The sequence below is a fragment of the Microtus ochrogaster genome, chromosome 1, assembly GCF_000317375.1.
Source record: "Microtus ochrogaster isolate Prairie Vole_2 chromosome 1, MicOch1.0, whole genome shotgun sequence".
NCBI lineage: Eukaryota > Metazoa > Chordata > Mammalia > Rodentia > Cricetidae > Microtus > Microtus ochrogaster.
Genome location: NC_022009.1, coordinates 72,626,351 through 72,647,658, shown reverse-complemented (window position 1 = coordinate 72,647,658; position 21,308 = coordinate 72,626,351). Strand labels below are relative to the sequence as shown.

Here is a 21,308-nt window from a genome sequence, read left to right as displayed (position 1 = left end):
CTATATGTTTTTCCTTGGGTTCACCTTCTTATTTAGCTTCTTTAGGTTCACCAATTGTAGACTCCGTGACCCTTATTTATGGCTAGAAACCAAATGATACAGAGAAGATTAGCATGGCCCCTGCGCAAGGATGACACGCAAATTCGTGAAGCGTTCAATTTTTCTTAATAGTAGGATAAAGATTTTATTCAAAAGGTCCCTTCTGCACGGTGGGGATAACAGGCTTGCATTAGTGGGATGTTACCCATTCCTGTCGTAAATAACAGATTAGATGATGGATTGTGAAGAGCTTGCTAAACTCACTCTCTTTATTTACACCCCTCCCCAAACAACAACAACGAAAACAAAGCTGCTTTGAACAGCTTACTGTGTAACACAGTAGCAAAGGCTTGGGCACAGTGGGAGCCAGAGCAGGACCAGGCTGACGAAAGCATTTAGCATTCAGCGGGTTGGAAGCTGTGGTGAAGCACTGTGCTGAAGTAATTCTGATTAGGCTCGGTCAGTCAAGCCGCATAATGGGGCTCCTCTCTCCCCCATTCAGCGCTTGCTGTGCAGAGCACAGCCGCCGCTTAAAGCTCCATTCTGAGTCCTCACAGCGTTCTTTACACCCTTTCAAGTCGGCATGGGAGTCTGTTTTTACCTGTGAGAATAGCTGAGTAGTAATGGAAAGGCAGTGCTCCCGTGTTCATAGGAAAGCATGAGCAGCTTCTACTTCCCAATAGAAATGTTCAGTGAAAGCTTTTCATTCACAATGAGGGTATGATGGGAAAATACCCGTATGGAGGGTGACTATCAGCAATACCCTCTCACATGGTTTTGTTGTCAGGGGTGTGAGCTACACCAATGGCCAGGCAGCTGCTGATTTTCTGTTCTCTCACTTGATGCTGCTGATAACTCATGCAGAGACCGGCAGATGCAAAATCAAGAGGAAATAACCTTCATGCTTTCTTCCTCTGTTCATTTTATCTCTTCCAAGAATTAAAAATGAGAAGTTATTTTCTATTTGCGAATCCCTGTTAGCATAATTACAAGCTAATTGGGACCTATACAACAGAGAGCCAGATGTGCAGAGGGGGAGCAGCCTCGAGTCTGATGTCTCTATGTGGTTGGCTTTGGAGGAGCCTTGGATGGGCTTGCCTCTGACAATGTGCTTCGAAGGAGGCTGGGTTACAGGTTGATTGTGCTTTTGTGAACTAGGGCATTATTCTAAGCAGATCTCAAGGGACATTGCAAAGAGTTTCAGAGAAGCATATCCACCATTGTTCACAGCAGTCACTGAGTCATATAGAGCAGGTTTGTAGATTTGATCTCAGGAGTGGATAAACTAGCTGAACATCCAGTGAATGGGCACTTTAAGTTGGGATCAGGCCTGCTGAGTGACTTCCAAAGCTACTGCTCTTGAAGTTTTTCCAGAGAGGCCAAAGTTAAAAAGTGACGTTAAGAATATGAGCAGGGCCGGACAGTGATGTGTACACCCTTGGATCCCAGCATTCAGGAGGCAGAGGCAGGAGGATCTCTGTGAGTTCGAGGCCAGCCTGATCTACAACAGCTGGTTCCAGGACAGGCTCCAAGCAGAACCAGGCCACTTTGGGATTGAGCAGCACCAACAATGGACCTCCCTACCCTCTTACCACTATGTATTTTAGAAGACTCCCACTATTGGGTCTTCTTAATATGACATAAAAGAGTAGTTCACCAAACAACACTTCATTTTTTTAACATGTTTTTAGTTGTCTAGTTGGGTGCCAGTAGTCTCTGACTTGCAAAATAATAATATACACCATTTAAAAATTCTTGCATCTTTGACAGGTATGGTTTAATGACATTGAGTAGATACTGAAGGAGGGTAGAAAAGAAATGAAGTTGAGGAATACATAGGTGGGGAAGGAAACTAAATAGGAGGTTCTGGCATTTAAATTTACCAAAATCACATGCTATATTAAGGAGAGGTTCTAGCCTCCTGTGACTGCAATAAAAAAAGAATGTGAGTCCCCTGAATACAGGCAGTGTGTGTGTGTGTGTGTGTGTGTGTGTGTATGGTGTGTGTGTGTATGGTGTGTGTGTGTATGGTGTGTGTGTGTCTGTGTGTGTGTGTGTGTGTGTGTGCTGCGCTGCCTTCAGCTGCTGCTAGGTCCTGTAAGAAAACCCCATCCAAATAGCCACACAGGCTCTAAAAATGTTTGCTTGAGTTTAGGTGTGAGAAAGGGGCACACTCCTTATGTTCTTCTCCTTGGGGGACACATGGCATTATTTTGGAAACAATACCACTGAAAATCATCCATTGTTTCTCTTGCTAGATGATTTGGAGTAGAAAAAAGCAGGTCTTGTTTCTAAATGGCTAGGAGGAAACGGTTAACCCCATTGTATTACTACAAAGCTGGGCTGATCGCCCTGGGAGGCCTGAGCCGCTTTGGATTGGCTAACAGGGAGGGACTTTAACGTTTTACTGCACAGGGTCCCTCTACCAGGGTTCCATTGCCAGGGCTTTTATCCGCAGAAATATGTGCTGGGATGGGCACTCTGTCTAAGATTTTTTCTGCCACTGGGAGGAATGGAAAGCAGTAGACTAACTTCATCTCTAAGGTACTATCTGGGTTGGCGTGTCTGCAGAGAAGAGCACTATTTGTCAGCCTTGCTGAGTAGGACGGATTGATTTTTCCTCCTGCTCTCAGATGTCACTGTAATGATTTGTTCAAAGTGCAAGCTGGAATTAGAATTGTGTTCTACCCCAAAACAAATGTCTTAGGCTTCATATTCTGTGTTCATTGATTTTGGTTTTATTTCATGTGTTGATCTGGTTATTGGAGTTTTTTTGTTTTTAAATCAGCTTGTTGTCTTAGCTTGTTGAACACTTGGAAGGGGCTCTTTGATAGGACAATGACAGGTGGATTTGATTTGAGTATTTGAGGCAGCAAAATGTGACACATTTTAAAGAAAAATGAAATGTTAGCAGGTTCGGGCTGGCTGCTGGAGTACGTCAGCAGGGTGTCCCACCAGGTTGTTTACAACACATTTTGTCATTGCTCAGATGTTTGCTTTCGGTAGTGTTGTGGGCCATTTTTATATCACTGCAAAGTCATTTCCTAATCAGGCTTTATTCTCTCCCCCCTCCCTTCTTCTGTGCTCTTGATATTTTAAATCCTATTTTTCTATAGTGCTTTCTGTGTACAAGCTATAAATGCTGTGTGTATGCTTCTGGGATGAGGAGAAGGGTTCTGGGTTTACTGCCCCTGTATTAAACTGAGTTCCTTGGAAATCTCCTGTTTGCTGGTGCAGTATTCCAGATTAAACAAGAAGTTGGCACAGCTGGATCAGGGACACATGTTAAAGAATGTCAGCACTGGCATCGTTAACTTGAATCTTGACATACCCTGGAAGACTATGCGTCAGGTCCATCAAGTATGTCTTAGACTTTGAACGTTTTGAAAAGGAACATGGGAGTTGAGGATGTAGAGCCTAATCACTAGTCTACAGTGTTTGGGGTCCTGGGTTTGATCTCCAGTAAGGTCCAAAATAATTTTTAGAATATGAAATGAAGGATTAGATATGTTTAGTCAAAGGCAAGCAAGGTATTTAAGAAAACATACCCAAAAGTGGTATTACTGGGTCCTGAGGAAGGTTGTTTCCTAATTTTTTGAGAAATTGCCACACTGATATAAGGCTGTGATGTGGGAGTGTCACATATCAATCTGTTGATTTCATTGGTTAAGTAATAAAGAAACTGCTTGGCCCTAATAGGTTAAAACATAGGTGGGTGGAGTAAAGAGAACAGAATGCTGGGAGGAAGAGGAAGTGAGCTCAGAGGCAATACTCCCCTCTCCAGGGCAGACGCAATCGATGAAGCTCCAACCCAGGATGGACATAGGCTAGAATCTTCCCGGTAAGTGCACCTTGGGGTGCTACACACATTATTAGAAATGGGCTAGTTCAGGCGCGAGAGTTAGCCGAGAAGAGGCTAGATATAATGGGCCAAGCAGTGTTTAAATGAAAAAAAAAAAGAAAACAAAAACCAAAACAGAACAAAACAACAACAAGAGAAAACTCAAAGTTTTGTACCCTAAAAATATTTATGAAAATACTAATTTCAAATATATCTAAATACTTCTATTTTCAAAGCCTAATTTTTCTATTGTTAGAGTTTCTATGGACAGTAAAGAATTGTCTAAACCTCATATAAATTTTAATTCCACTCCCCCACCCAAGCTTTCCAGTTTGTAGGATTTGGTTTGATCCTCTTAGTGAGCTCTGAAGGAGAGAAGGCCTTAGCCACTTTAAGATAAGACACAAAGAGCCTTAGCAGCAAGCCCTAAGTCATCCAGCGAGGACCACACAGAGCTGAATTCCCCGCAGCATTCCAGCCGGAGCCTGTACCCAGCCCTGTGCGGCTTCCATGTACTCTCTGTTTGCCCTGATGATCAGACTGTTTGAACTAAGCCCTTAATAGGAAGGCTCTGGCAACAGCTGGTGTTAGGTAGATTAAAGATAAAACGAAAAGCCTGTTTAGTTGGAAAGTGGAAATTTATGAGTGAGGGAGAGAGAATCAGGGGCAAGTTACCCTAATCCCAGAGTGTAGGTGAAGGGCAAGATGATGCATGAAGGTCTTGCTTGCCTCCTTTCCCAAATCCCCGTACCTTTGGTGCAGCTCCTTTCTGTCTCTGGATTCTTCTGAGGAATTTCTGTGCCTAGTAACATCAGTCAGCATCTAGAGCACTTTTCACAGACTTTATATTTCTATTTCTTTCCCAGAAGGTTAATGATCAAATACATAAATTCTCCCTTAGTACTATGTGTGGTCCAGGACTCCGGTTCACTGAATTATATCCAGACTATTACTTCTGGTACTGGGCTGTCTTCACTTGCCAGACTTCTTTTCGCCTTGAGCTTTCTACTTCAGATAACTTTGCCCAGAGTTTAACTAGACCACTTTGTCAGCCTGGTTCTCTTTGACTCTCTATTGGCCTTGGGTTTTCAATATGTCCTCCCATATTTCCTTGAGAAACCTCTGTAAAAATAGCAGATTATATCATACTTAACTCCAAACTGTTTCGAAACTGATATATTAACGTGCTTTGCAAGACTTAGCTGTACGAACACTTTCTTACTTGGTTTGCAATTCATTATTTGACATGTGTGCTTAGTGAGAAGCCCTAATCACTGTTGTCTCTGGTACCAGTATAACCTATTCACGCCATTTCTGTTAGTCCTACTATGTATGATATTCTCTGAGCATCCCCAAGATAGACTAGTTACTTTTTCTATTTATTTTGTATATTCCAATGGATATATTTTCTCTATGAGTAGATTTTTACATATCCATGGGTTATTTTAAATGACCCATGGTTCTCAGACATCTGAGTGATTTTTAGAATTCTAATGATTTAAAGATGAATGAGAGGTAGGTGTAGTGGTGTCTGCCTATAATCTTCGCCTTTTGGGGGACTGAGGCATACATTCGAGCTTACAGTCAGAGCACTTGGAGACCGAGGCAGAAGGGTTACTTTGAATTCAAGGAAAGCCTATAGTACATAGCATAGTGAGTTCTAGTCCAGCCTGGGCCAGAGAGAGACTATCTCAAAAAAATAACTATGCGATTGTATATGAATAACTTGTCAAATATTTCCCTCCAAGGTAATGCTATCATTATTCTTTTGTATCTCCTTTCAGAAGTGCTGGGTAAGCCTGACTTTTTAAATACAACATTTCAAGCTCACACATATTGTTGCCACTTTATGGAGTAGTTTACTGGTTCCACAAACAACTGTTAATGCTCTACATTAGGTGTGCATGAATAGAATAGAAAACATCCTGGCTCTCCCAAAGCTGATCTACGTGCCAGGAAAAAGCCAAGTTAATAAATTAGGGAACATAACAAGTGCTAAAGAGAAAAATAAGCAGAAAAGGGAAGTAGAGAATTAAATATTTCTGTTGTTCAGAGAGCAGCCAAGGAAAGCTCCCTAAAGAAAATGGCCTGTGAGGACAATGACACAAGAGAGGAGGGGCAAGTCAGGGCAAGCCTGGGTCAGTCACCAGGACCACCATTAAAAGAGAAGGGCGAAGAAGGATATGGGGGGAGGAGTGAGGGAGGAGGAAAAGGAGGAGCAGGAAGTTCCAGGTTTGGAGGATGCCCAAACTCTAGGAAAAAATAACTGAACTTGAAGGGGTGAGACGTCTTATGGTAAGTCATGCATTATAAAGAAAATAAAATTAATTGAAAGAATAATTCATTAGTAAGGGTCACTTACTGAGTGGGAGCTAATAATTCTACAAAAGCTGAGAGAAGATCAAAACTGAGAGCTCTCTCCCTCATCTGGAAAGGGGTCATGTCACTCAGTTCTCTGGTTACACATTTTAACTTTCCTCTAGGCTGGCTGTAAAGAAGTGGTTCTCAACCGTCCTAATGCTGCAGCCTTTTAAAGTCAACGTCTTCAGGTTATATAGTCATGGAGCATATGAAAACTGGTCAACAATCTTCAGTGCTCTGGGTTTGATCCTCAAGAACACACACACACACATACACACACATCAACACCCAGACACACACTCACACAAGCACGCAGACCCAGAAACACAGATCCAGATACAGACACACACTTGCACAGAGACACGTATATAGAAACACACACAGACACACACATATGCACACACACACATGCACATACACATACACAGAAACACACACACACAGACCCAGAAACACAGATCCAGATACAGACACATGCATGCACACACACTTACATAGAGACACATACACAGAAACACACACAGACACACACACACAGCGTGTGGGGGCAGAAACAGACAGACAGGGATGGGGAAATGCTCAGAAGCTGTTGACAATGGAGGCTACCGACCTCATCCCTGATTTCCAGGACCTATCCAGTTTCTTCTTGTCGCCCTGCTGACTAAGCAAGGTGCACCACTTTGCCTCATCTGTGCTCTGACGCAGAGCCTATGGGAGGGCTGTAGGTGATTTCACTTGTTGGTAACTGCCACAGACTCTGTCAAGTCATTTATGTTTCGGGGAATGGTTTGCAGGCTGACTTGAATGTATCCAAAGTTGACCCGTTTTGACTCTTTCTAAAATTATTTGATTTGAGGAAAAATATTATTTTTTTACTGGAAGGAAGAGAGAAATAAAAGACTTGAAGGACAAGAATTTCATTGAGGACTGGAGTATTAATTCAAATAATCAGCCACAACTAGATGAAGGACATGTTTGATGACTGAACACTGAATCTCTATGTGACTTATATCAGCTCTGGAATATTGCAGTGATCTCCGAAGGGGGCTGCTTTTCTCATCTTGGCTCCCTGCCAGCCTCTTCTCAGAACAGTTGTTAGCTCCTTTCTTTATCTTTGCACTCCCATTTCTCACTGTACCCATTTCTCTTTGAATATACTGTATTATTTATGTGCTTGTCCACACGCACGCACACACACACACACACACACACACACACACACACACACACACATATATGACTTTACCCTATGTGATTGTAAGCCATGGAGAATAGAATTTCTTACTGTTTTCGTCATTGTTATTATGATAATACTATTTGTCGGATGAGGTAATAATTTGTGGAAATTTGAGAAGAATATTTACTTTTTGTAAGAACAATGGAAACCTAAGGTTTATACAGTTAAAAAAATCATCTTAAATAAAAAAATTGTTGAATACATAGTTTAAGACAGAATTTTCTTGGAAAGTTGGTTTAAAAGGAAAGGGTTTGGGTACTTCCCATGTGGTGTTTAAATGGTAGCAGCTCAGGGGATAGCCAAGGGAGAATGACAAGAAAGGATATAGGTGGAGAGGGAAATTATGTGTTTCACAGCAATGATTTTAAAAGTAAAGGAGTTGAATGAGAAATGCATGAACAAAAACTCTGTTTCTGGAAATGTAAATCTCACTCACATTCCAATCTGTGCAGTCTTTCAAGCCCAGTGGTCTAAGGTCAGAGGGCACTTGTATTAGTAGAGACCCTCCTTTGTTAATTCACCTCTCACTAACCCTCTGAAGTCTTTATTATTATGGTGGCCTTCTAATGACAATAAAACCAAGCTCTCATAACACCCCCAACATTTATACAGTGCTTAGACAGCGCCCACATGAATCGTCCCCAGAGACCTGAGTAGATAGGTCAGGATAGGTAACGCATTGTGTACATTGGGAGGAAGCCATTTTCCCAATGCCACCCAGGCAGCTATTAAATTCATAATATGATTGCTTTCTTTGTAAATTATGGTGTATTTAATAGAGGCCACATTACATTACAGATGGTCTCCTTTAAATTGATGGCTCCATATATGGACTTAACTAGAGTTAGTGGCTCAGAACTAATGATATTCTAGATTTCCCTAAGACTGCCTTTATTACCTTAAATTTGGAAACTGAACAAGAGAACTGAGTGACTTGAGACTCCCAAGGCAATTTTGATATTGACCAGGATTAGACTCTTCTGCTCTGATATTACTGTTGTGTCTATAAGAGGGGACTGATTTGTGATTGTGCATAACCCCTGGCCCCCAAGTCATAATTTAAATCCTGACAGAACTTACTTTGTAATGGCTGGAAAATCCACTTGGTTCAAAAAAAAATCAATACAACTAAAATTAAAAAATCCATACATAGATAATTGCATGTGTGATTAAGAAATTAAAAAAAAAAATCCTTGGTGAGAAGATCCCGGGTCCAATCAATACCATGGGAACATGGGAGGAGCAGAATCAAATTCAAACTCATATTCTTTCATTTTTGCAGGGCACCTTTCCTTTCTCCTTCTAGCATGACCTAGGAAAGACTGCAAGTCCAGTTCAAGGAACATGTCACATAGGCAGTTACGAGGAAATAGAAAGGTGAAGGGATTGCTTATAAGTTCTCATCTGAATCTCAAGAGATTGAGGATGTGGAGAGTCTCAAACGTGTTCTGAGCCCCAAGTAATTGGCCAGCTTTGAAGAGGACATGCCTTCTCTTGGTCCAAATGCTGGAAACAACCTCCCAGCTTTGTCTCATTCCTCCTTTGTTCACTCTCAGGTACAGCCTGAATGCACAGCCAGACCACACTTTCGGTGACGTTTTTTTTCTCTGCCTCCCTTTTAAGGGGCCTGTGTTCAGTCTCTTTTACCATTGCTTTCAAAGCAGTTCACTGCATTGCTACGTCTTTACTGTCAGGCTTAGAACCATAACAATACAGAAGCAGCAATACAAATAAACAAACTTAGAACAGAAGCTGCAGTGTTGATACAAACCGATAATTTAGTCGAGCGTTTAAATATTCATTTTAAAGAAGAACGTTGCAAATTAAAGGTGTAAGAGATTTAAAATCCAGTTATGTTGAGAGTATAATTTGATAGAGTAATAACATCCCCAGGTTTTGAATTAAATTATATTAAACTTTGAAATGTACATCTTCACAAGGCCCAGTTTCAGAAAGGGATGATGGTAGAATTTTCTCAGGGAGGAGGCTGCAGATCCGAGGACCCTTACACCAAGGGACTTTGAATTCTTTATATTAAAACGTGTTTGAAGCATCTTCAAACAGTTCTCTATGGATGGCAATCTCTTTAGCAAACCTCCATTTCCAAAAGTATTTATGGTATAAATCATAACAGTGGCAGAAATACAGTTATGAAGATGTAATAGAAATAATTTTATGCTACAAGAGCTAGTGCCAGGACAGGCTCCAAAACCACAGAGAAACCCTGTCTCGAAAAACCAAAAAAAAAAAAAAAAGAGAGAGAGAGAGAAATAATTTTATGGTTGGGAGTCACCACAACATGAGAAACTGTATTAAAGGGTCGATGCACTAGGAAGGTTGAGAATCACTGCCTTAAGGTAATGAAGGCAGATTGGCAGATCTGAATAAGTGGGCCTTGGTAAGAAGATGAATTCTGTGTTATATCGGTCAAGTGTGAGCAGTGCAGCAGAGTGCTGGGGTCTGGAGTTGCGCTGTGCTGTTCAGGGGTCAGGTCATCTCAGTACACACTTGACAATTGGGGTCTACCTTTCCTCCCTGTATCCTGAGCTAGAAATACACAGACCCTCTGTCACTTGCTTACAGAGGGTTAGCATAAATTACCAATCATCTAATCATCCTAATTTCAATAGCTCCACCTGATCTGTGGTTTCACTTTCCAACGTTTCATTTCTCCAAAGTCAATTGAAAATGTTAAAAGGAGATGTCCAGAAAAAGCGATTTGTATATTTGAAATAATTTTTATTGCACTATATTGCTGCAACATTTTTACTTTATAATTATTTATCATCATCTGGTTTCCTTTTTCTGTATGAATCTTCTGCCTGTATGCATGGCTGTGTACCATGTACATGCTTGGTGCCTGCAGAGACCAGAAAAGGGTGCTGGGTCCCTTGGACAAATGGTGATGAGCTGCCATGTAAATGCTGGGAATTGAACTCAGATCTTCTGGAAGAATAACAAGTGCTCTTAACTACTGAGTCATCTCTCCCACTAGACATTGTTGAATATCCTTTAGTGTGCTTGATTTCTGAGCTAAACTTTATCAGAGATATGTGCTAGGCCAATGTCTTGTACAGTTAGCTCTCCATATCCATGTGCTCTGAATCCTTAAATTCAACCAAATATAGATGGAAATAGAAAAGTTAATTTTTTTTTGAGACAGGGTTTCTCTGTCTAGCTTTGGAGCCTGTTCTAGAACTCACTCTGTAGACCAAGTTGGCCTTGAACTCACAGAGATCCTTCTGTCTCTGCCTCCTGAGTACTGGGATTAAAGCTGTGCACCACCATCACCCGACTGGAAATGTTCTTTTTAAAAAGCTATCTTTATTGAGCATGAACAACTGTTTCACATCAGTTTTCCCTAGCCCAGTACAATGCAAGCAATGTTTACATAGCTTTACATTAAGTATTCTAAGTCATCTAGAAGTGATTTAAAGAGTTCAGGGGGATGTGGCAAGCTATGTCCAAATGCTATGGCATTTTCTATAAAGAACTGTGTATCCTTGCATTTTGAAAGTAGCACAGAGAGCTAGAACAAATTCCACTCAAATAGTGGAGAAAACACTGTGCACATGGGGTTACTATAGCCACTGTTACAGGCATCCACTGGGGGTCTCAGAATTTGTTTCGTGTACAGAAGGAGTATACATATGAAAAGTAGAATATTTTTGCCACATCTATCTTCTCTTAGCATGTGATATTATTGTAAGTCAGTGTTTTCCCATTTGATAGTATTGAACTGATAACCATATTTTGAAGGAAGAAATCTTACTAATGTGTGCTCATTGATTCAAGTTCTTAAATACTAATCCAATTAGTTCAATAATTAAATTTTCATTTGTCATGCCCTGGATCAGCAAAGGATGAATTCATACTAACACTTTGTGAAGCTTAATATACTTTATTTGCTCAAACATTTCCACTGTTCTTTTTCCACCCAAATACCTGCAAATTAATTTACTAGGTTAACAAGTCAGGTAACTTACTTTTAATCAAATTCAGCTTTTAGTAGATTATAGAATGAGATCTTAAAGATTTTGATGAACATGAAAAAAATTAGCAATTAGAAGTCTGCTTAAATTTCTTACCTGATTGTGATAATTCTTTGCTATCCTAAGTTCTACTTTTCACCTGGAAACTTTCAGGTACTTTCCCCTGTGTTTTTTAGCTGCACAGGATCCCACTAGGAGTTCTTGGCTTCATTCTCCAGTTGGTAGGTTTTAAAGTGAGCATACTCTCTGACCCATATTTTTCAGTTCCTGCCTCCTTAATACATATTAATGGACTCCTATTGCTCCAGAAAGCTGCAGCACTCTGGGAGTTAGACTTCTGCCTCTTCTCCCTACCTCTTTCCACACTTTCTCTTCTCCAGCCCTCCAGGTCTCAGTACAACCATCCTTTCCTCGGAAAAGCTGCTATGCACTAAGCCAGTGTTTTTGTCTTCTGACACTCGAGATGCTCAAGTCTGCCTTTCAGTACTGAATCTTCAGAATTGCAGCACAGTGCCTTGCTGGCTAAGACCAACGATGTCTTTTCCCTCCCAGCAGCCTGCATAGCAACTTCATGCACTATGAAAGCCAACCAGCAGGGAGAGAGTGTTTCTGGGTCAGTTCAGATTGATTTCTCTGTCCCATAAAATGTATGGTACTTTCAGAAATGGAGTCTTACCATCTTGCTGTGGTGGGAAGCCAAAAACAATGACAAGAGCCTGTATTGTTTTGGGTGACTCTGGGGCCTCACTGACCCGTTCCTGGCACTGATAATTTAATTTTAATAACTCATATCTTCTGGAGGCATCATTATTACTGAGGCACTTCTGTTCAAATTTCTTTAAAATTGTATTTTATTTTATTATGTTTGGTCATTATTTCTATGAAGTCTGTTCTGAGAAACAGAAAGGGGGTGGATCTGGATGAGAGGGGAGGTGGGGAGGAACTGAGAGGAGTAGAGAGAGGGGAAACTAGAGAATTTAGGCTGAGGGAGAATAGGGAAGTGCTCTATATGTAGGGCTATGAGAAGGCGTCATCCCTACTGGCCACCTTCCAGTGTGGCTTTGTTTGCTTATTGTAGGGGCCACACGCATTCCAATAAGTAACCTTCCACTTTCGCTCTGTAATTAAGCCCTATAAGCTCCTTGTTTTTCTGGAGTGAACTTCGGTGACTTGCACCTCAGTTTGTCTTAGAATGGTAGGAGGAAGGGGAGATGTTGCTTACATCTCCCCACAAATAGGAATTCTAACAACAACCTGCTTCTAGCTTCCACATCAAGGTGTTCCACAGAGTATGTTTTTCTTCCTTTCTTCCCTATTTTACTTTCTTTTAGGAAGAAAAATTGATAGACTCACAAAGTACCATATTCGCTATTGAGTCATTGTCCTAAAGACACCTTTCCATGTGGCCATGGTTCCTTGCACCAGCCCCATCTGAGGCTGCTTAGTAGAAGAATGGAATTCTAGGACCCTGTACATCTGCTGAACCATACTCTTGCCAAAGCTCCATTCAGCCACCCCCATTTCCTCAGACACAGAGTGCATTACATGCTAGCATGTAAAAACCCCTTTTTATTTGCTATGCTTGAAAAATAGTTCCTCCTATTATGCTATAAAATTTTTAGGACCCTTGTATATTCATTGGTATTTAATAGTTTCATTTAAGCTTCTTCTTCTCTAGGCAAAATAATGTTACTTTGTTTTTATTAGCATTTACATGAGTTCCTAAATCTTTGTTGCTTTGCTGTTCCGAATAAGTCAAAATATTTTTAAAAATGAAATCAGTTTCCATCGATTTTAGGCAAACACAAAATCCATGAGGTTTAACTTGAGGATTAAGCCATGTTCTGACTTCATAGGTAAAGCAGAACTGCATATTATGACAATCCCCTGATGGGGGAAACATCATATAGTCAAGATGTCTTCTTTGGTGATTCTCTAACTTATTCTTTTTTATTAATTTTATGTATATGAGTGCTCTATTTGCATGTATACCAACACATCAGAAGAGAACATGAGATCCCACAAGATATGGTTACTGAGAATTGAACTCAGAACCTCTGGAAGAGCAGCCAGTGCTCTTAACCCCTGAGCCATCTCTGCAGCCCCCTGAACCTTATTCTTTTTGAGATCTTTTGGGTCTTTGAATCAAACCCAGAGCTTGCTGATCAGGCAAGTGCCATTTCCTTCTTGCTCTCTGCTTCTGAGGCTTGAATTACAGGTGAAATGCCTTGTCTTTTTCCGAGTAGGTCCCCAGGCTTTGCATTGCTTCTGCATTTGCAAATTCCTTGTTTGTATAACTAAACACTTTATCTCCCCAGCCTCCCTAAACTTTTTTTTTTCATTTTTATTTTATGAGGGTCTCACTTAGTTGCCCAAAGTGGGCTTGAAATTCTGGTCTTATTTCTTTATCATCCTGAGTAGTTGGGGTTATAAGTGTGCACCACCACATATGGCCGACTCCTGCTTTTCAAAAGTCATGCTAGTCTTAACCCCAACAAACTTACTAATATTGCTTGATAATGAACTTGATGCTAAACTTGGGGCCAGAAATCAGGCCCCAGTGTTCCAGAGCCTCAGCTCAGCAGTTGTAGTTGAAGAGGGCTCCTCCTGGTGATATAAAAACTTGTATTTCAGACCATACCATGTGCAGTTTCAAATGTGTTTTTCATAGGTGCTGAAATGGGGAGAACTAGACTTCAAGATTAGTTTGGCTTTCTGCCATGCCCAAATTGGCTACTGTATGGTAGGCATATGCTGGAGAAACATGAGATAAACATCAGTTTTAATAGGAGAGCTTATCTTTTTCTCCCCAGTTAATATGTATGAATAGATCCCGAGTTCAATCTGAAATGTCAAAAGCAGAAAATTTAAAAAGAAAAGTTTAAGGACTAGCCTAAGATTATGTATTGAACTTTTGGCAAGGTCAAAGACATATATTTTTAATTACAAATTACTATAATTTTGTGGGCATATAAAGGAAAATGGAGCTTAAGAGATATCTCAATGATTAGGAACCCTTGTTTTTCTTGTCAGAGGACATGGGTTTGATTCCCAGTACTAGCATGGTGGTTTACAACCATCCACAGCTCTAGTTCCAGGGGACTCAATCCCCTCTTCTGATCTTCTTGGTCACCAGCCACATACTTGGTGCATATACATTCAGGTAAAAAAAAAATCTCACACATAAAATAAAATAAATAAAGCTAAACAAAACAAATCTTTTAAGTAGAATGAGATAATTTTATGCTACATATACACATGTAGGCAGAGACTGCTTGTTCATTTCCACGTTGCTCAGACCCAAATAATCATATAGAAACTGTATTAATTACAACACTATTTGGCTGATAGCTTAGGTGTATTTTTAGCTAACTCTTACATCTTAAATCAACCCATTTCTATTAATCTGAGTATTTTTACAAGACTGTGGCCTACTGGTAAGGTTCTGGCTGATGGCTGGCGTCTTTCTTCTTTGGCAGCTACATGACATCTCCTAGACTCTGCCTACTTTCTCTCTCTATCTCTGTTCTAATTTCCTGCTTGGCTTTACTCTACTAAGTCATTGGCCAAAACAGTTTCTTTAATAACCAATGGGAACAAAACATATTCATTGCACACAGAGGGAATCCCACATCATATACATAATATTGGTGTGTACACTCACATAAAATATCACAAGAGACAATTTGTTAATGTTATGTTCTGAGAAGTATTTCACAACTCTATTTTTCTTGAATATAAGCAAAAAAAAATCATTGTCCCAACTGAAAACTAAAATTGGTGTGAGGGGTCTAATCTAATAACAGCATTCTGTCAGTAAGGGGCCTGACCTTTATACCTCAGCCTCTAAATCTAGAATGCCTTCATAATTACACCACAGATTATGAACCACATGAGGTCATGAGTGTCCACATTTGCTGATACTTCTTGCCTAATAGTGTATGTAATAATAGATTGTAGTTACATTGGATGCTATGGATTCTCATTTTAAAATAAAACAAGGAGATGCTGCAAAAAATAAAAATAGGTCCATCATAGCAGTTCACTTTAGGGCAAAGCGGTTATGGCAAGTATTTTCTTTTTATGAATTGTTGCAATTTTGCTAAATACGTTTGACTCCCAGTTACTGTAATTGGTTTATTATGTGTGCAATGGCTTTTGCATTTGGTTTTCTACTAGATGTCATTCATCTTCTCTGAAGGCTACCTCTGAAATGCATGAAATTTCTTCCTGACCTTTTGACTTAGGATTAGTTTTATTTAATATGATAAATTGATTGCATTTTGGAAAAGAAAATGAAATTGTTACTTGGTTATTGGTAAAATAGTTCACAGCGATGATGAATTGCCCTCTTCTGCTGACCTAAATGCAGTTTTAAGCTATGAAAGCCATGGGTGCAGTTGTCACTGCAAGAGTAATGGATGAATGTAACAAAAATTCACTTCCTAGGAGTGTTTGCCATAATTGTTGACATGGTAGACAATTGATACATACTATTTTGGTGGTTGGTGCTCAGGGCTTGAAATTGCCATGACAGTCTTGAGTTGTGGGGAATCTTTGTTGGTAATACACAATCAGGAGGATGAAATCGTTTTCCTACACTGCCTTGGAACCACACTTATGCAAGACTGAAGAATTGCTCCTTTCAGAGCATCTTGCCTTGACCTCGTTGTATTTATAAATAACAATTGACATGTTTCAAAAGTATCTCACTCCTTTTTCATCTCACCTAAAATCTATGTCCAAAGGTATTTTCTTTCCTACCCTATTCTGCAGCGTTTACATACTTTTGTGTAATGGTTTTTGCAAGAGAAAGCCAAGAAAGACTTTGTGATAGGAGTCATGGGGATTCAACCTTAGTCTACATGGTGGCATAACTGCACAGATTTTGAAGCCTAGCTCACCAATGTGGGAGTATGCCATAGGGAGCTCCCAGCCAGGGCTGTGTCCTGCTCCCTTACAGCCACAGAGGAGACACATTTGAAGCCTCCCTGAAGCTTTTGACTTAGTTTACTCTTCTGCCTTGACTGCCTCTAATCCTATCTTGGTTTTACCACTCTCTGAAAACTCCTATCTCTGCCTCCCAAATGCTAGGATTCTAATCCTACACCAACAAACTCTTCTGCTGTCCTCTCCGGAAATTGTGGCAATAGTGAGTTTAACTTTGTCTTGTCTCAAACACTATAAGTGAAATAGGAAACAAACAAACGAATGAAAAACCCACAGGTTTGGGGATCAGAGAGAACGTATTTTGTTTTCCAATTGTATTGCTGACCAGCTATGTGACTAGAACTCTTAATCCCTCTGTTTTTGAATTTTGCCTCTGTACCAAAGGGATATGAATTGATAGAATTGATATATAGCTTGTTATATGGACTGAGTCTGGGCTATAGTAGCATCTCATTAGATGTTAAGTGGCACATCTAAAAAATAGCATAATTTTATTGACATAATTTTCATTGCCAAGGACTACTCTGTGTGAACTTACCCATCTAAAGTCCTGGGCAGGGCAGAAGCACAGGGCCAGGATGCTCCAGGGAGAAGGGAGGAGGAAAGAAAGAATGAGAGCAGAGACAGAAAAAGGGAAATGAGACTCTATTCAGATGCAGAACTCACAAAACTATACCTGGACAGGAGTACTCACAGGGTGGGAGAAATTAGCAATAACAAATTATTTTGTTGATAAATTAAAATGTGTGAAATAGTAGCACATGCTCGTTGTGTTAAGCTATTTCCACCTGCATGTCCTGATGCATCTCAAGAAGGACTCGGATGTGTGTTAGCTGGTGGTGCTTGGGAAGAAAGATGTTTGTTACTTAAACATCTCTTAGTCGACTTCCTTTTCTGCTTCCTACCACACCTCAGTTCCCTGTACAAATAACACAATTCCTATCCTCTCAACTAGCCTTCAGGGGACACAAAATGTTCTCAGAGTATACAGTCACAGTTCAGACTCCTAAGCTGGCTGCTGCTCACTGTGCTTGTATTTTCCTGCAATAGCGTATATTGTGTGTGTGTGTGTGTGTGTGTGTGTGTGTGTGTGTGTGTGTATCTACCACTTCACCATCCCTCCCACTGTGCCTGATGTTTCTTCCACTGCTCTGTTGGTAGACTTTCTGCACTTTCTCTTTCTATTTACTTTAAACCTGATGTTCTCTCTACCCAGAATGCTTTTCTTATTCATCTTTAAGGTTCTAGTCAGTGATCCTCCTGTGCCAAGCCATCTTATAACTTCCTTGTAGAATTAAATATTCCTTTCTCTGAAGGCTCACAATATTCCATAATACTGTATTTTATAGTGGGCTCTGATAGTTCAGGCTACAGTCCCATCAGCATGTAAGCTGAAATTCTTAGTAAAAGTGTCTTACTTATGTTCTATTTATTTTATTATTCAATATCTATCTATTGCAACATGTACATATTAAGTCCTCAAGTACATCTGTTGAGCTGTTACTGTAGACATAGCTTCAAATTTTTATAGACTCTCTTGTACACACCTTTAGAGGTTTCTTCCTTTTTAAGTAGTAATCAAACATTTAGAAAAGAAAACTCTTTATTACTTTAAAAGTCATCTTAATTCCAAAAAATCCACTGACTTTCAGAACACTAAGGTTTTGTTCTGATAATAATGCATCAGATGCAAGGAAACTCAAGATAGTTTTAGATATACTTGAGATAAGGGAATTTTTTTTTACTTAAGCATAAAATTTCATAACCCATGCTTAATCTGAAGCAGTTGAACTCACTACATGTCTTTTTGCTTTATTTCTGGAGTAATTTTGTGGTTCATGGTGTCCTAACATTTGAATGCAGCCCAGGGTGGCTGAATTGATTCTTGTGTCTCTTCTCTGAAAGATGTTTTCAGTGGTTGATAGTGTGAGTTCTGTTTTCAAAAATACCAAGTCCAAAAAGATACAAATGCTCCCTTAGAAAACCTTGGGTGGCACTGAATTGCTTGACTGAAGGACAAGATATGATGTGCGCAGTGTGATGGCTCTGCTTCCCATACAGGGTGTCTTTCCCCGGGTTAGCCCTTCTCTGGAAGGTTTGCTCAGGGAATGCTGAGGTTTACAGAGGAGAGGTGCTGTGGCTGGAGAGTCGGGGTGGCCTGTGACTCAGCTTTCGCATTGGTGCAGGTGGGATTTTCTCTTCAGATTCTAGCTGTTCTCAGCTCTTGGTGATTCTTACTGAGAAGCAGAGCCTACAAATGTAGGCAAAAGAATTTCTATGTTCCTAAATTTCTTAGAAAGCCTAAGAACCAAGCGTAAGCTTCTAACCAGAGAGTGTTTTTTCTACCTCAAATGTGTTTACATGTATGTATGTATATTTGTCTGTCTGTCTGCTTGTCTGTATTTCTGCCTATCTGTCCAAACAATCCTCTATCTCCAAATTGAAAACAGGTCAGACTATCCATTAAGGTGATGTATAGTCACCCAGGTCACCTCTCTAGTGTCACTTTTGATAGAAACGAGCAGAAAGATGTTTTGGCAAATGTATTCGTAATTTGTCTTCCTTGCAGGTCTCTTTTTGCAATTGTGTGTCCCATCAGGGACTCCGTTAACCTATTGACAGTCTACTATGATTGATGACAACCGATGCCTAGTTAACATTTTCCTTTCCTCTTCAATTTACAGAGCAATGCTAAGACAACCTTTGGCTTAAAGAATTAAAAAGAAATTTTACATCTTCAAGTAAGAAGACTTCCTTCAAAGGTAGGATCTGCATTTTTATAGTATTTAAATTCTTAAAGGGAAGTATACTATAAAATATGAGATTATGCAGCATTAGGATCATGTTTAATATTTTTCATCAGAGAGCATGATAAAAGACAGGAAGGAAGACTTCAAGCAGAGACATTTGTCATCTTGGTTGTCAAAGAGGATAGATCAAATGCACACAGAAGAAAACCAGTCTTGCTGCCTATTCATTGAACAGGAGTGATGTTTGTGCTTTACTCAATCATGACTCATTAAGCACAAAAATAGCATTGTTGATTAAAAAAAATCACTGACGGAACTAAAAGTTAAAAACTGTAGGGCACTATTAATAAGAAAATCATTTTTGTCAGATCTGATCATATATCAAAACCCTGAAAATAATGGCATCCTGCTTTTCTGGTATCTCCGAACAATGAAAAGACCGGTCCTGAAAGCTGAACTATGACTTTGAAATGTGTTTGCTGTTTTGTAAATCCTTTCCCCACCCCTGGCTTCCCACTCTCCCCACTGCCCATTCCACTCCCTTTGAGTCACGTAGGATGATGAACTCCAGAACAGACATGTGATGGTTTCTGAAAGGCCACCTATTGTAGTACTATACTTGGTGGAAACTATCTTAAATGGAAATCTGGAACATAGTCCAGAGAACTAGATCTCAACCAAAAAGAGCTCTCTTAAAGACTTGTAAGGGCCCATTGTTCAGATGTCTGGTTCTCTACTTCATAGGTTTTGTTAAACAAATGAATTCCCATGGATTTTAATTAAGTAAAGGAGACTGCAGGTAAGATTTTGAGGTAGTAAAAGCCTTCCATCATGTTTTGCCCATTGTTCTTGAGAAAAGTTGATCTACTGAGATGTCATTTTGGAATTAAGAGGAAATGATTCATGCCTCTGGCTGAATTTGGTATCATTGCGCTGTCTAGAAACTGATTTCATATGACGGATTCTTCTGGTATTCTAAAATACCATCAGAAATCCCCCAACTTAGTGGGCCACAAATGAATACTGCTTGTGGTGACAGCAAGCCTTCTGTAAGTAGTTTGTGGCATGTTTGCCACAAGAGGCAGAAAGACAGCAAAGGCAAGGGCTTACCTTCAGGCTGTAGGTCCTAGTGCAGCAGGTATACCAGACGGCAAGGTAAGTGAACTGATCCCTAGGCTCACTTGAGGTTGTACTTGGAAGAGGCAGTGACAGGACAAACCTGAGTGTTTTCCCAGGTAGTAATATTTCGTGGGATGGCTCTAAGGGAGGTTTCCTGGCAGGATTATGGTACTTCCTATTTTTCCTATCGAGAAATCTCTCATCTTCTAGAGAAGGAAGTGAAAATGCTGCCTTACACCTTTCTCAGGACATTCCTGCTGATTGGTTCGGCTAACCTTTCAAGTGACTAATGAGAACTTTCACTTGGCAGACTGTTAGAGCTGCTGAACTGTCTCCTTTTGTCCTTGCAAATGGACTCATCTAGCCAAAACTGAATGCTTAGAATCTTCCTAATTTTTGTCCCTTGCTTCACAAAGGCACGCTGAAACTTCTCAAAATTCTAAAGCATGCTTGTATTCAGAATACCTCCAGGCTATCCAGCCATTGGCCTCTGACATTAGACTAAGAAAGTTTTGGGGGTGAGGAGGGCGGGAAGTCGAAAGCTAACTACAGCCACTGGGTTTTCAGTTGAATTTCCCACAATTGTTAGTGCATTGTGGTGTCTTAAATATATGAGATGCAGGCCTGTGGACTGTTTGGGAAGCCGACATTCATCCCAGATCCTTCTCTGAGAAATGTTACTTGTCTCTTCCTGTTCCATGTTGGGTATGATACACAGTATTTATCATTTACTGAAATATATGTGTTTTTTTTTTTTTTTTACAAAGGGAAATATTGGGGGCTGGCTTACAGTTCTAAAGGTTTAGTCCATTGTCATCATGGCAGGAAGCATGGTGACATTCAGGCAGACTAGTGCTGGAGAAGGAGCTAAGAATTCTGCATCCAGATAGGCAGGCAGCAGGGAGAGAGCACTGGGAATTGCTTGAGCATTTGAAATACCAAACCCCACCTCCAGTCACTTGCTTCTTCTACCAAGGCCTTACCTACTCTAGGAAAGCAACACTTCTTATTTGCCATCC

General features: G+C 40.2%; 1 protein-coding gene and 1 non-coding gene across 23 annotated transcripts in view; both read left to right on the top strand.

The window, feature by feature from the left end:
- The window catches only part of Nrcam (neuronal cell adhesion molecule), a 254,523-nt gene that overhangs the window by 108,197 nt on the left and 125,018 nt on the right, over positions 1-21,308 (top strand). For 21 of the 22 annotated variants that reach the window (XM_026782354.1, XM_026782345.1, XM_026782356.1 and 18 more), the window contains exon 3: positions 19,105-19,182. The gene's annotated coding sequence lies outside the window, so the exon portion shown is untranslated. Of the gene's footprint in view, positions 1-18,664; positions 18,680-19,104; positions 19,183-21,308 lie in introns of those variants that run through there. The other variant, XM_026782336.1, reaches the window with a different exon arrangement.
- Positions 57-165, top strand: LOC113457038. The gene has a single exon (XR_003377696.1). It is a non-coding gene; the product is annotated as a U6 spliceosomal RNA (small nuclear RNA).